Source organism: Elephantulus edwardii, unplaced genomic scaffold, assembly GCF_000299155.1.
Source record: "Elephantulus edwardii isolate Elephantulus edwardi_28Jun2011 unplaced genomic scaffold, EleEdw1.0 scaffold00195, whole genome shotgun sequence".
In the NCBI taxonomy this organism is placed as follows: domain Eukaryota; kingdom Metazoa; phylum Chordata; class Mammalia; order Macroscelidea; family Macroscelididae; genus Elephantulus; species Elephantulus edwardii.
In genome coordinates this window covers 2194827-2197984 of record NW_006399945.1, presented here as the reverse complement: position 1 = coordinate 2197984, position 3158 = coordinate 2194827, and the positions used below count along the sequence as shown (strand labels likewise).

The following is a 3158-nucleotide window of genomic DNA, read 5'->3' as shown; positions in this document are numbered from 1 at the left end:
TCCTCAGTTTCAGCAAGCAGGGTTGTGTCATCTGAATAATGCAGGTGGTTGATGAATCTTCCACCAATCTTGACACCACACTTCTCCTCATACAGCCCAGCCTCCTGGATAGTCTGTTCTGCATATAGGTTGAAAAGGTATGGAGATAGGACACAACCCTGATGTACACCCTTCCCAAGTTTGAACCCTGCAGTGTTTCCTTGCTCTGTCATGACGACTGCCTCTTGTTCCAAGTATAGGTTTCACATTAGCACAATCAAGTGTTCTGGGATTCCCATTCTTCTCAGAGTCAGCCACAGTTTGTTATGATCCACACAGTCAAACACCTTTGCATAATCAATGAAATACAAATAGACATTCCTCTGGTATTCCCTGCTTTCAGCTAAGATCCAGCTACCATTAGCTACAATTTCACTAGTACCACAACCCCTTCTAAACCCAGCCTGGACTTCTGGCAGTTCTCTGCTGATGTACTGTTCCAGTCGTTTTTGGATAATCTTCAGTAGAATCTTGCTTGCATGTGAAATCAATTATATTGTTCTGTAGTTTTCACACTCTGTTGGGTTACCCTTCTTTGGAATGGGAACAAATATAGATCTCTTCCAGTCAGTTGGCCAAGTGGTTGTTCTCCAGATTTCTTGACACAACTTGGTGAGCACATCCAGGGCAGCATCTGTTATCTGAAATATGTCAATTGGTATACCATCTATTCCTGGGGCCTTATTTTTTTGCTGTTCCCTTCAAAGAAGCTTCAACTTCTTCTTTCATCACCATAGGCTCTTGCTCATAGGTTGTTTCATGAAATTCTTCTGTGTCTGCCAATTCCTTTTTATACAGTGACTCTATATACTCTTTCCATCTTCTTTTCCAGATTATGTTTTGGGTAAACAAGCCTGATTTAAATGTGCCAAGTTCCTTTTACTTCTTTTAATGTTCTTTAAATGTACTTCTATCTTGGATTAGTCTTGAAGGTACAGTGATTAAAGAATCCAGCTGCTAATTAAAACTTGGCAGCTTTTACTTACCAGTCTGCTTCCCTGAAGATGTACAGCTTTGGAACACGTTGAAGGTCTGATACTGTCCTAAGCCCTACAGTCGCCATGAAGTTAAACCCTTTCCTGACCTCTGACTGCAGTAAGGACCGCAAAGTCAGCTTCAATGCCCCCTTGAACATGCGCAGGAAGATCACGTCCTCCCCACCCCCCACCCCCACCCTCTTCTCCATAGAGCTGCACAAGAAGTACAGCATGCGCTCCATGCCCATCCGCAAGGACGACGTGGTCCAGGTGGTGGACAATATAAAGTTCAGTAAATTGGCAAGGTAGTCTAGGTGTGCAGAAAAAAAGTATGTCATCTGCATCAAAAGAGCGCAGTGTGAGGAGGCTACTGGTCCAGGTGTGCATGTGGCATTCACCCAAGCAAGGCGGTAATCACCAGGCTCAAAGTCGATAGAGATCGCAAAAAAATTCTGGAATGCAAAGCAAGTTGGAAAAAAGAAAGACAAATACAAGCAAGAACTAATTGAGAAAATGAAGCGATGACTGCAACCTGATGAACAACCAAGCATGTGTTCTTGTGACCTTTCCAAAATTTCCCTCTCGTTCAGAAGTGGTTCTGTAACTCTGCCTTCTCAATTTCGATTCATAATTTTAGGAATAAAAATGAGAAACGTTTGCCAGTTAATTTTTTTTTATTATTTTTGTGTGCGTGTACCGTCAAATCAGATCTGACTGGTACATGAGGAGATTGTCCCTCCTTCCCCGGCAGAGCATCTGGTGGATTTGAACCGTTCGCCTCTGGGATTGTAGTTGCAACTCCTTGCCACTAGGCCACCAGAGCTCCCCTTAATTTTTTTTTTTAAAAAAGGATTTGCAGCCTTGGAAACCCGATTGGGTTGTTCTCCTTTGTCCTATTATAGGGTCATCAGGAGTCAGAATTGACTTAATGGTAGTTGGTTTATAAGTGGATTTTGTGTTATATTAAAGATTTTTTAAATTTTTTTTTATTAATTTTTATGAAAGTTTACAGAGACTTAGGGTTTCCAGTCATTCATTATTGCACTTTTCTCCCTGCCTATCCCTCCCCCCTATTCACTCTTCTTGAAAAGAAAAACTCTTTCATTGTTATGCAATCCCACCCCCACCCCCAAGTCCACTCCACTATGCAGCTTTCACTCTGGACTCCTGTCATGCCAAAAATACCCATTCACATATCCCTTTTAAACAGTTCTCTCCCTCATCTGCTTCAATGCAGTATACATCATTCCTCCCCTCCTTTTCTGTCTTCCCTCAACCCTGATGTCAGTCTCATTTTACAACAGTGGCCCTACGCAATATTTGTCCTTTTGTGACTGAGATATTTCACTCAGCATAATGTCCTCCAGGGTCATCCATTTTTCCTTGTTTTTCAATGCTGCATAGTATTCCATGGTGTGAATATACCAGAACTTCTCTATCCATTCATTTGTTGATGGGCACTTGGGTTGTTTCCAGCTCTTTGCTATTATGGGCAAAGCCGCAATAAACATGGGTGTGCATATATCTGCTTAGGTGGCAGTTATGATTTCTTTAGGGTATATTCCCAGTAGTGGAATTGCTGGGTCAAATGGTATTTCTCTTTGCAACTTTTTCTCTCTGATAAAGTTTTTTTTCTCTTTGATAAAGCACCATACAGCGTTCCATAGAGGTTGCACCATTTTATATTCTCACCAACAGTGAATAAGGGTTCCAGTTTCTCCACTACCTCACCAGCATTTGAAGTTTGCTGCTCTGTTAAATTTTGCTATTCTTACTGGGGTAAGGTGATATGTTGTAGTTTATTTTTACCTTTTAGTTTGTTAGATATTAATACCATCACATTGGGGTCTTCCCTGTACTTGAGCCAGGAATTGGAAAATGGAGGGAGAGGCAGGGACAGTTGTTTCTTAGCCATTTCATTCTGTGTTATACTAAGTAGCAGCACTGCCTCTCTACTGTGTCCTGCACCTGCCTGTAAAGGAGGGAAACCCCCCGTGAGGTATGGTGACAGTAGCTGCAGCAATGGATTGACCTTCATTTCCTCCAGTTATACATCTTGAGTAAGGCCAAGTTGGCAGGAACTAACAACACTGAGGACCTTCTACTGCACTTAAAAGACTGGTCTGAGGATTTATTATCACA

General features: G+C 41.9%; 1 pseudogene; it reads left to right on the top strand.

Annotated features, from left to right (window-relative positions):
• Positions 1 to 1100: 1100 nt before the first annotated feature.
• LOC102876267 lies at positions 1101 to 1541 on the top strand (annotated as a pseudogene).
• The last annotated feature ends 1617 nt before the right edge of the window (positions 1542 to 3158 follow it).